A 12,297-nucleotide genomic window follows, 5' to 3' on the forward strand; every position below is an offset into this window, starting at 1 on the left:
GCGACAATCTGCAATCAGTTGATTTTGACCTCATCATTGAACTTGTAATTGAAACATCAGTGGATGTTGATCCATTGGATGATTTAAATCCTGAGGATGAAGAAGAGCGTGATGAGGATGCAGATTTGTCCGAATTATATGACATAGGGTGGGAAGCTGACCTGCTTGAGCCTATGGAAATATAAACATTTATTTTTAAAATGTATAATTAATAAAAAGTAAAAATGTAAACCGTTTAATTTAAAAATAAAGACACATTCAAAAACAGGTTATGTGTAGTGTCTTCAAGAAAATATTAAAATATGCTCATAAAATTAGATCAGATTCACATATAAAATAGCACAGGTAACATAAATATAAATGTCATTTCTTTTCTGCTATTTCTGTATTGTAAATTTGCCAAGGACTAAAAAATCTTCTATTTAAAATGTCAAGTAGTGTGTTAAGTTTTTGATCACTGTTATTGATTTACTGTTTGGTAATAATGGTTAATAACATTTTTTATTATATTTTACCACAGATTCAACTGCAGATCATTTCAAGATTTCACCATGCCAACAATAGCAAGACAGAGAAAGGCTGCAAAACGTCAAAGACAGCAGGTGAAACAAAATAAGCAGCAGTCCTCTAACAAAAAGATTTGTCAAGTCACGAAGAAAGCACCGGGTAAGAGCACAAAATATTTCATAAGAAATATGTGTAGTAAAAAAAATATTACTACAGAAAATGTTTCAGTCCATAAAAAGAGAAGCAATTCAAATGGAAAGGAAAGGCCAATCAAAAATGTTACTGCTAGAGCAAGAGATAACTCTGTGCATGATAGTAGAAGGAAACAACAGTTTAGGGACATTCGTAAACGAATGTTCCGCAACAGGATAATTGGCAATTTGTTAAAAAATATTAAGAAAGGTCAACAGAAACTGGTTTTTTATAAGAGAAAAAAAAAAAGTTGAGAAAGTTATTGATCAGGCATTTGAAATTAAACGTAAGTTATTTATTTTGATAATCAATAGAATTAGGAAGCTAAACAAGGCAATTTATGATTTCAAAAGAAATAGTAGATGGAAGAGAATAGTTAATCGTAGTAATTTTTGTGAAGTTTTTTCTGGAGAATGGATGCATAGTTCAAGCTGTGAGGCATTTTTTAATGAGGAGAGTTATTTCCAGGATAATGATTTGGTGCATGCAGTTGACACCAGTGGTCGTGCTTATGAAGTGAAAGATGGTTGTCCAGTTGAAAAAGAAAAACTTGTGACAACAGAGACAGAAGAGGTGTTAGGTAATGAGGTTTTAGGAAGACGTGCTAAGGGTCCTGTGTACACCTGGAAGTGTAGTAGTATTTGTAGTGTGCGACAGGATTCCATCAATTTGCTTTGTGATTTTGTACGGTCATTTAATAAGAAAAGTTTGAAGCAGAAAATAAGGTTGTTGCAAGATTTAGATCCTTGCAGAGTGAGAGAAGTGACAGGTTTGCATGGTCATTCACTGGCTTGTCTTTCCAGGAGAGTATGCCAGAGTGTTTTTCATCATTTCAGGATGCTAGCAGTGCATCATAATAAAGTGAGGAAATTAGTTAGAATGTTGTATTATGCTAAGAGTCCAGCAATTATGCTTAAACAATTATGCGCTGCTCTTTTGCATGGTTCTGAAATAGATGTGAAGAACATATGTGAAGAAATTGAGTTTTGTTACTTTGGAAGTAAAGAGGAGAATGTTGAAATTGACCCAGAAGAAGAGGGTAATGTGGAAGATAGTGTACAGGTTTCCAGTACAGATAATTTCCAGAGGGAAATTGCGACGTTTCAGGTGAAATCAAGTGAGAGGCCTAATTTCACTTGTGTGTGTTGTCGACGCACTTATTATAAGAATCAGACTAAGTTAGTGGATTTATATGCAAAAAGTGAAAGGGAAAATAATAGTGAATGGAAGGATTTTGCAACATACTTGATGGTAGAAAATTGTTTTGATTTGGGATTCGATCAACGTGTGTGTACTTATTGTTGTTGCAAATTAAATCAAAACCAGATGCCTGCTAGAGCAGTTCATAATAATCTGGAATTGGTTGAGATTCCTTCTGAATTGAAGGATTTAAATACTTATGAATCTATTTTGATTCAAAGTATCCATCCCTTTCAGGCTATTGTAAGAATGGAGCCAAAGACAGGGAAATTGCCTCCATCAGATTTACAGAGAGGATTAAAGGGAAGAGTTGTTTATTTGCCTCCAGATTTGAAGAAAAACATTAACACAATTGGAGTAGAAAAAGTGGAAGAGGAACCTCTGGTTATCTTAGTTAATGGGGTTCCGACAAAGAATAAGAAAATATGGCAAGATTTAGTAGATGTTAGGAAAGTTAAAAAGGCAACATTGTATTTGAAAAAAAATAATAAATACTATAAGAATGTATATGTTGCAGAAGAGGAAGTAAGTGAGGAAGAGGATAGCGATTTGTGTGCTGGTCAAATTGAGAAAGTAGAACCCTTTACTAGTGAAGAAATATATGAACATTATAGTGTTCATCCTTTGCATTCCAAGGAAGTCATGGGGAATGCTATTGAGTTGTTTCAAATGAAACAAGCCAAAGGGAGTCCCATTAGTGTTTGGGAGGAAAGTTTGGAAGCTCGGTGTTTCCCACAGCTTTTTCCAACAGGTCAGGGAGGAAGATATGATGAGCGACCTCATCAAATTCCTGCTTCTGAATACCGGACTTTGCGATTGTATGCAGGAGATGCTAGGTTTCGACAATGCATTCCTTATTTGTTTCATCTCCTGTTTGAAAGCGATCTGTCTGGACTGTCATATGCAGTGAACCACATCTTGAAAAGTGGTATACACATGCAAAACATCTCGGCAAGTGACTTTATGGATAAAGTCAATGTCCAAGACAGTATTTTGGATTCTCACCTGATTAATCTCATGGCGTGTCAGCGTGGTACTAATGAGTACTGGTACCATCGTCATGGTGATTTAAAATGTATGCTGAGGAACTTAGGTACTCCCACATGGTTCCTCACTCTGAGCTGTGCCGAGTATGGCTGGGAAGACTTACTTGAATTTCTATGAGAGGCAAATGCTAACGTAGATAACATCGAATTCAAGACACCCGGAGAACTGTGCTCTTTGGATCCAGTCAATGTATGTAGGTACTTCAATCATAGATTTGAAGCTATGATGTCTTTCATCGTGAATAAGAAGAATCCACCTCTTGGAGAGGTGTTGGATTTCTTCTGGAGAAAGGAGTACCAAGCAAGAGGTGCTCCTCATATACATATGTTGCTGTGGATCAAGGATGCACCTAAATTTGGAACGGATCCAGAAGACTCAGTGATGAGTTTCATCCAACAGTATTCTACGTGTGTTGTTCCAAACGCAAAGGAGAAGAAAAGCCTAAGAGAAAAAGTTCTGCGTTTCCAAAGCCATCGATGTGGAAAGTACTGCCGTCGTAAATTCCGAAACAAGGACAAGTTCTACACCAAATGTCGTTTCGGCTTTCCACGACCGGTGATTTCTAAAGGAAGAGTAAACAGTTTGATGTCTTCGCTGCGACACAATGTCATGAAGAAATCACCTAAAAACACATACAATTTGAAGAAGAACGAAGAGTCCAAGTACATCAATGACTACAACCCGGTGATTTTGTCCATGTGGAATGCTAACATGGATATACAGTTTGTGGCTGATAACTGTATGGCTGTGGCTCGGTATGTGACGTCTTACATCACCAAAAAAGAGAAGACAGAATTGAAGGATATGTGGGAGGACATTTCCCATGAAAAGAGCCTCAGCAAGAAGTTGTACAGTTTCAGTCTGAAGATGTTGTTGCATCGAGAAATCGGAGCGTACGAATGTTCTGACCGGTTGTCTTCAGCAAGTCTCTATGCCAAGTCCAGGAGTATCGTTTGGGCGAGTCTTGGTCTTGCTGCAACGCGTAATCGAGTTCTCAAACCTGTCCGGGAAATTGAGTATTTGGCGGAAAAGGAGCCAAACAGTACCGACATTTTGAAGACCAACATGTTGGATACATATTATCCAAATCGAAGCATTCACCTCGAGAATGTTTGTCTGTATGAGGTTCTTCAAAATTACATATTCAAGAGGAACATCAAAGAAGATACTGAGAAAGGAGTGTATGCTGTAATAGGAAGTGAGGGATGTCTGGTCAAGCAAAGAAAATGCCACTTGGTAAACCATCGAAAATTGAGTGGCGAATCTCCTGAAAAAAAGGAGTTTTTCTATTTAGCACTTTTGCAACTTTTCAAGCCTTGGCGTGCAGAAGAGGAACTGCTTGGAGATTTTCTCTGTTATGAAGACTCTTTCAATGCCGCCAAGGAGACCATAGAATGTCCTGCTTTTCCCAAATATGTAGAAATGTTGAATGCGGAAATTGAGCAGGAAGCAAAGATTGCAGCCGAGATTGCCAGAGACAGTTCTCAGGACAGTCAGAGTTCTGCTTCATTGAGTCAGGATCCACTAGGAGGCCCTGTTATTGAAAATGAAGCTGCCACTGCTATGAATGAAGTGGAAAGAGCCATGGCACATGCTCAAGAGGATGCGGTTAACTTAGAAGAGTTGGAAAGACAACTCAACGTTGAGCAGAGGAAAATATATGACGAAGTTACCATGCAAATTGATCATGGATTAAGTCATGATAAGAAAGAGTGCTCATGTACGTCGTTGAAGCCTGTCCGACTGTACGTGAGTGGAGAAGCGGGAACTGGAAAAAGTTTCCTCATTAAAGCAATTTCATGCTATTTGCAGGAAAGGACAGAGTCATCGCTGTCTTGTGTTGTCACTGCTCCAACTGGACTGGCAGCACATAATATTAAAGGGATTACTTTACATCGTTTACTGATGCTGCCAGTGGAGCATGACAACAAATTACAATATCACAAGCTATCTGGAGATGCTTGTTTTGAAGTTTCAAGAATCTTGAGGAAAATGAAACTTCTTATCATTGACGAAGTAAGCATGGTTTCCAATGTCATGCTTGCCTTTGTGCATTTGAGAATGCAAGAAGTTCTCAAAACAGAGTATGATGTGTTATTTGGTGGCAAACACATCATTGTTTTCGGAGATCTTCTGCAGCTGACACCAGTGAAAGGGCAACCTGTGTTCAAAATGCTCACGCATGAAGATACCAGGAAGTGCCTAGGCAGCATTGGCAACGTCAATATATGGTTAAACTTCAATTATGCTGAACTGCATGAAAATATGCGTCAGGCGAAGGATGAAGTTTACAAGACTATTCTACAAGATGTTAGAATTGGAAAAGTGACCGAGCATGGGAAAGAAGCTTTACATGCACGATTACTGTCAAATTTATATCCAGAACAAGATGTTGTGCCTGAGAATATTTTTCAGAAAATTACTGAGAAGAAATCTGGAATATGTTTGATGCCAACTCTTGCAGAATGTGCCAAATTTAACAACAAAATGTTGCATTTAGAAAAGCAAGAGATTGTGAAACTGGAAGCTATTGACAGAGTAGAGCATATGGGATCAACAATTATTTTGTCTGAGAATCTGAAAACAAAATTGGATTCATTAGAGAAGAGTATATCTAAAACTGCAGGTTTTGAAAAGACTCTGAATGTGTGCTTAAACTGCCGTATAATTTTAAGAAGGAATTTACATGTTGAAAGAGGTCTGGTAAATGGATCAATGGGTAATGTTGTTGATTTTGTGAAATACAGAAATAGAGATGGAATTGAATTTTTAAAAATTAAATTTGATGGCATTGAGGAAGTACAGCTAATTGGTCGTTGCTCTGCTAGATTTTTGCTTGTAAAAGACTTATATGTTCGCCGTAAGCAGTTTCCTGTTTGCTTGGCATATGCGGTGACAATCCATAAATCGCAAGGTTTAAGTGTAGACTGTGCATTGGTGAATATTGGCAGTTCTGTGTTCAAGGAGGGTATGGCATATGTGGCATTGTCACGAGTTAGAACTTTATCGGGATTGTACTTGATTGAGTGTGATGTCACAAACATTTGTGCGGATCTAGATTGTGTTAAGGAATACAATAGGTTAAGAAGAGAGTATGCGCCACATTTGCTTCAGTATCCTTTGTTTGAGAAACGTGTGGTAGGCCGGAAACGAAGAAATGTGACCAATACTGGGGAGGTTGTAGCAAAAAGATGAAAAGTCGATGAACCTAAAATTACAAGCAGAAACAAAAAGGATTCTGTTGAAGATGTTGTTGGTTTTCAATTTGAAAACAGTTCTGGTGTCAACTGCTATGCTAATGTAGTGGTTAATGTTTTGTTTTCTCTAGAAAATGTAAAAGAAGAGATTGTGGTCAATTCTGATCAAAGATTTTGCAGTTTGTTAAATTCTGTGTTAGAGAAATGTAGCACTGATAGAAGAAACATAGAAAGTGTGTCTGAAATTCGAAATCTGTTAGACAGATGTTCAGGCCAAACACAATTCTCTCAAAATATTCAGCAAGATTGTCAGGAGTTTTTAATGTATATGCTTGATGTATTGCATGCTGAAGGTGTAGATGTAGATCAGCTGTTTGGGCTTTCTTATCAATGGCGATTCAGAAAAGGGGGTGGTGATGAACAGAGTGTCTGAATTAAGCAGACCACTCTTACCCAGTCCAAAGATCAGGGCTTGATCCATCACCGTTATTTATCTCACTGCCCCATCCCAGCTCAGAACCTGGCTATATGCAAATTAGTCTGTCCCTGGCCCAGTGCATCATGGGAACAGGGCAGACCAAACTACCAAGCCAATTCTTCACCAGAAAGGAGACAAGCTACCGGGGACCGGTTTCTGGCATTTCAGCCTCTTCGGCCCGGCTTGCTTGAATCCTGATGGAGCAGTGAGAAAGGGACTCATGTCTGAGTATACCCTGCCACACCTATAGTGGCCAAAAACGATTCAGAAAAGGGGGTGGTGATGAACAGAGTGTCTGAATTAAGCAGACCACTCTTACCCAGTCCAAAGATCAGGGCTTGATCCATCACCGTTATTTATCTCACTGCCCCATCCCAGCTCAGAACCTGGCTATATGCAAATTAGTCTGTCCCTGGCCCAGTGCATCATGGGAACAGGGCAGACCAAACTACCAAGCCAATTCTTCACCAGAAAGGAGACAAGCTACCGGGGACCGGTTTCTGGCATTTCAGCCTCTTCGGCCCGGCTTGCTTGAATCCTGATGGAGCAGTGAGAAAGGGACTCATGTCTGAGTATACCCTGCCACACCTATAGTGGCCAAAAACGATTCAGAAAAGGGGGTGGTGATGAACAGAGTGTCTGAATTAAGCAGACCACTCTTACCCAGTCCAAAGATCAGGGCTTGATCCATCACCGTTATTTATCTCACTGCCCCATCCCAGCTCAGAACCTGGCTATATGCAAATTAGTCTGTCCCTGTGGAAGGGTATACTCAGATGTGAGTCCCTTGCTCATTGCACCATCAGGATTCAAGCAAGCCGGGCCGAAGACGCCTGAAATGGCAGAAACCGGCCCCCGGAAGCTTGTTTCCTTCCCAGTGTAAGAATTGGCTTTTGTAGTCTGGTCTGCCCTGTTCCCATGATGCACTGGGCCAGGGACAGACTAATTTGCATACAGCCAGGTTCTGAAACTGGGATGGTGCAATGAGCTAAAAAACGGTGTTGGATCTAGCCCTGATCTCTTGACTGGGTGAGAGTACTCTGCTTAATTCAGAGACTCTGTCCATCACCACCCCTTGTTGTAAATAATTTTGTCCACCCTAAGCGTGGAAGGGTATACTCAGATGTGAGTCCCTTGCTCATTGCACCATCAGGATTCAAGCAAGCCGGGCCGAAGACGCCTGAAATGGCAGAAACCGGTCCCCGGAAGCTTGTTTCCTTCCCAGTGTAAGAATTGGCTTTTGTAGTCTGGTCTGCCCTGTTCCCATGATGCACTGGGCCAGGGACAGACTAATTTGCATACAGCCAGGTTCTGAAACTGGGATGGTGCAATGAGCTAAAAAACGGTGTTGGATCTAGCCCTGATCTCTTGACTGGGTGAGAGTACTCTGCTTAATTCAGAGACTCTGTCCATCACCACCCCTTGTTGTAAATAATTTTGTCCACCCTAAGCGTGGAAGGGTATACTCAGATGTGAGTCCCTTGCTCATTGCACCATCAGGATTCAAGCAAGCCGGGCCGAAGACGCCTGAAATGGCAGAAACCGGTCCCCGGAAGCTTGTTTCCTTCCCAGTGTAAGAATTGGCTTTTGTAGTCTGGTCTGCCCTGTTCCCATGATGCACTGGGCCAGGGACAGACTAATTTGCATACAGCCAGGTTCTGAAACTGGGATGGTGCAATGAGCTAAAAAACGGTGTTGGATCTAGCCCTGATCTCTTGACTGGGTGAGAGTACTCTGCTTAATTCAGAGACTCTGTCCATCACCACCCCTTGTTGTAAATAATTTTGTCCACCCTAAGCGTGGAAGGGTATACTCAGATGTGAGTCCCTTGCTCATTGCACCATCAGGATTCAAGCAAGCCGGGCCGAAGACGCCTGAAATGGCAGAAACCGGTCCCCGGAAGCTTGTTTCCTTCCCAGTGTAAGAATTGGCTTTTGTAGTCTGGTCTGCCCTGTTCCCATGATGCACTGGGCCAGGGACAGACTAATTTGCATACAGCCAGGTTCTGAAACTGGGATGGTGCAATGAGCTAAAAAACGGTGTTGGATCTAGCCCTGATCTCTTGACTGGGTGAGAGTACTCTGCTTAATTCAGAGACTCTGTCCATCACCACCCCTTGTTGTAAATAATTTTGTCCACCCTAAGCGTGGAAGGGTATACTCAGATGTGAGTCCCTTGCTCATTGCACCATCAGGATTCAAGCAAGCCGGGCCGAAGACGCCTGAAATGGCAGAAACCGGTCCCCGGAAGCTTGTTTCCTTCCCAGTGTAAGAATTGGCTTTTGTAGTCTGGTCTGCCCTGTTCCCATGATGCACTGGGCCAGGGACAGACTAATTTGCATACAGCCAGGTTCTGAAACTGGGATGGTGCAATGAGCTAAAAAACGGTGTTGGATCTAGCCCTGATCTCTTGACTGGGTGAGAGTACTCTGCTTAATTCAGAGACTCTGTCCATCACCACCCCTTGTTGTAAATAATTTTGTCCACCCTAAGCGTGGAAGGGTATACTCAGATGTGAGTCCCTTGCTCATTGCACCATCAGGATTCAAGCAAGCCGGGCCGAAGACGCCTGAAATGGCAGAAACCGGTCCCCGGAAGCTTGTTTCCTTCCCAGTGTAAGAATTGGCTTTTGTAGTCTGGTCTGCCCTGTTCCCATGATGCACTGGGCCAGGGACAGACTAATTTGCATACAGCCAGGTTCTGAAACTGGGATGGTGCAATGAGCTAAAAAACGGTGTTGGATCTAGCCCTGATCTCTTGACTGGGTGAGAGTACTCTGCTTAATTCAGAGACTCTGTCCATCACCACCCCTTGTTGTAAATAATTTTGTCCACCCTAAGCGTGGAAGGGTATACTCAGATGTGAGTCCCTTGCTCATTGCACCATCAGGATTCAAGCAAGCCGGGCCGAAGACGCCTGAAATGGCAGAAACCGGTCCCCGGAAGCTTGTTTCCTTCCCAGTGTAAGAATTGGCTTTTGTAGTCTGGTCTGCCCTGTTCCCATGATGCACTGGGCCAGGGACAGACTAATTTGCATACAGCCAGGTTCTGAAACTGGGATGGTGCAATGAGCTAAAAAACGGTGTTGGATCTAGCCCTGATCTCTTGACTGGGTGAGAGTACTCTGCTTAATTCAGAGACTCTGTCCATCACCACCCCTTGTTGTAAATAATTTTGTCCACCCTAAGCGTGGAAGGGTATACTCAGATGTGAGTCCCTTGCTCATTGCACCATCAGGATTCAAGCAAGCCGGGCCGAAGACGCCTGAAATGGCAGAAACCGGTCCCCGGAAGCTTGTTTCCTTCCCAGTGTAAGAATTGGCTTTTGTAGTCTGGTCTGCCCTGTTCCCATGATGCACTGGGCCAGGGACAGACTAATTTGCATACAGCCAGGTTCTGAAACTGGGATGGTGCAATGAGCTAAAAAACGGTGTTGGATCTAGCCCTGATCTCTTGACTGGGTGAGAGTACTCTGCTTAATTCAGAGACTCTGTCCATCACCACCCCTTGTTGTAAATAATTTTGTCCACCCTAAGCGTGGAAGGGTATACTCAGATGTGAGTCCCTTGCTCATTGCACCATCAGGATTCAAGCAAGCCGGGCCGAAGACGCCTGAAATGGCAGAAACCGGTCCCCGGAAGCTTGTTTCCTTCCCAGTGTAAGAATTGGCTTTTGTAGTCTGGTCTGCCCTGTTCCCATGATGCACTGGGCCAGGGACAGACTAATTTGCATACAGCCAGGTTCTGAAACTGGGATGGTGCAATGAGCTAAAAAACGGTGTTGGATCTAGCCCTGATCTCTTGACTGGGTGAGAGTACTCTGCTTAATTCAGAGACTCTGTCCATCACCACCCCTTGTTGTAAATAATTTTGTCCACCCTAAGCGTGGAAGGGTATACTCAGATGTGAGTCCCTTGCTCATTGCACCATCAGGATTCAAGCAAGCCGGGCCGAAGACGCCTGAAATGGCAGAAACCGGTCCCCGGAAGCTTGTTTCCTTCCCAGTGTAAGAATTGGCTTTTGTAGTCTGGTCTGCCCTGTTCCCATGATGCACTGGGCCAGGGACAGACTAATTTGCATACAGCCAGGTTCTGAAACTGGGATGGTGCAATGAGCTAAAAAACGGTGTTGGATCTAGCCCTGATCTCTTGACTGGGTGAGAGTACTCTGCTTAATTCAGAGACTCTGTCCATCACCACCCCTTGTTGTAAATAATTCTTATCAATGGCAGCATGACTGCGAGAACTGTATGGTATCAAGTACTACTAGTGTAGACTCAGAAAGATTTATATATTTAACTTTGCCAGACAGTAAATCAGTCTCCTTTAATAAGCTAGTAAAAGCAGCTGATCACAACATGGAGTGTAGCCAATGTAAATCTGAAATGATGTCCACATTATTTATACGAACATATGGCCAGTATGTCATTTTAATGTTCCAACGATGTAGGCCTGATGGAACAAAATTGACAACTTTAATTAAAAATTTTGTAGCTTCGCAGTTGTCAATATCAGGAAGGACTTTTGTAACTGCAGCAATTATATATCATGACGGCCCTTCAATAACATCAGGACATTACACAGCTTATTTAAAGTCTAGAAATGGCTGGTCATTCTGCAACGATTCTGTTTTAATTTTCAAAAAAAAATTGCCGTATGACCTTAAAAACTCTTACCTGGTGTTTTTAAAACCAAAATTTTAGGGAAATAATCTCGGGATGTGCTCTGTGGAATTTCAAGAAGTTCTAATGGCTCCTACACAATTTGGCCTTGAGGATAAGTGTAGTTCAGAGACATAACTTCTAACCATAAGACTGGACGTCATGGAGAAATAAGTGCACTTTGAATGAGTTCAGAAAAACTATTTCTTTTTATAAGCTAATTGAAGCAGCCAATCAAAACATAGAGTAGAGGGAATGTAAGTCTGCAACGCTGTCTACTGTTTTACATTGCTTTGTGATTGAAAGTGATGTAGAGAATTAAATCATTGTAGTAGTCATAGAGTTAGTGTAAGTCTGCTTCATAGTAAGCAGTATCAGTGTCATAGGAAATGTAGAACATGACTGAGCAAGAAGGGGAAGATATTACTATTCCAGGATTGTGAAAATGATCTTCAACATTTTAATTCTGAAAGTTGCGGAAATGCCAAATGACGGGATTGGCTTACAAGAAATCCAAGAGTTATAAATGGGTCTGACAAGATTTGGCCTTGTGGAAACTTGTGGTAGAGAGCAAGAAGTCATTTATTGCATGTAACATGTTTTTAAAAACGATGGAGATTTTCTTTCAGAAAGTGGCGGGCTGAAAGTAATAACAGCACAAAAGAGTGTAAGCTGTTCATAGGACATCCTTTGACGTCATGGAAAGTAAGTTAACCATAAGGAGTTCTGATTTCTGATTTCTTATGTTGTATGGGTTTTTTAAACACAATCATTTTGATTGTGTTTTTTTTTCCCCGCTGTTATATGATGAATACCTTCAAGTCACTGTTTTTAGTGAATTTTGATACATTCTGAGAACAGCAAAAATAAACCATTTAACATTTATAATTAATTCTGTACTGTTTGCATTTATGATGTATATGTAGAACTGTGTAGGAGGCATGGAGAAGGTGAGGCTTCTGTAAGTGTCAAAGTTGTTGCATGCAGTGCTGCACTTCTGCGTATTCTTTCATATGCTAG

This window comes from Lissotriton helveticus, chromosome 4_1 (assembly GCF_964261635.1).
Source record: "Lissotriton helveticus chromosome 4_1, aLisHel1.1, whole genome shotgun sequence".
Lineage (NCBI taxonomy): Eukaryota > Metazoa > Chordata > Amphibia > Caudata > Salamandridae > Lissotriton > Lissotriton helveticus.